General features: G+C 35.8%; 1 protein-coding gene across 1 annotated transcript in view; it reads left to right on the top strand.

Annotated features, from left to right (window-relative positions):
* The first annotated feature begins 211 nt into the window (after positions 1-211).
* The window catches only part of LOC119590787 (galactose mutarotase-like), a 7,918-nt gene continuing 7,623 nt past the window's right edge, over positions 212-506 (top strand). Inside the window, exon 1 of the mRNA XM_037939499.1 lies at positions 212-376. The gene's annotated coding sequence lies outside the window, so the exon portion shown is untranslated. The remainder of the gene's footprint in view (positions 377-506) is intronic.

Raw genomic sequence — 506 nt, forward strand, 5'->3', positions numbered from 1 at the left:
CCGGTGCCTCTTTGGAGAGTTACCCCGAAAGTCTATCATAGAAAATGACACGGAGAATTTGAAAAAAATAATAATTTTTTAAATCCACAAAGAAACGTGATATGACAGGGTACACTAAACACCAGAAATAAATCAGAAATAAAAATCAAACAAGACAGTAATCATGAGAAACAGATCAGATGAAGTTTAAGATAAACTTATATATATATACCATCGAACGACGAACGTGGATCTGGTGACGTAGACAGAGGGATTTAAAAAGGACGATTGACATTGTTCATTACAGTACATCCCACGCTGATAAGATAACGATTGTGTCATTGTGGTTCGCCGGTGTCAGCAGAGTTTTAGTTTCTTCAGAGAAGCTGCCTCACAGGTGATCCGTTTATTCATTAGATTAAGTTTTGGGGGATTATATAGCTTACTCCTTTTGAAGGGCAAAGAGGTGACTGTACTATTGGACTATATTTTATATTTTATATTTATCAAAATGCCACCAAAGTACA

The sequence above is a fragment of the Penaeus monodon genome, chromosome 27 (assembly GCF_015228065.2).
Source record: "Penaeus monodon isolate SGIC_2016 chromosome 27, NSTDA_Pmon_1, whole genome shotgun sequence".
Taxonomy (NCBI): domain Eukaryota; kingdom Metazoa; phylum Arthropoda; class Malacostraca; order Decapoda; family Penaeidae; genus Penaeus; species Penaeus monodon.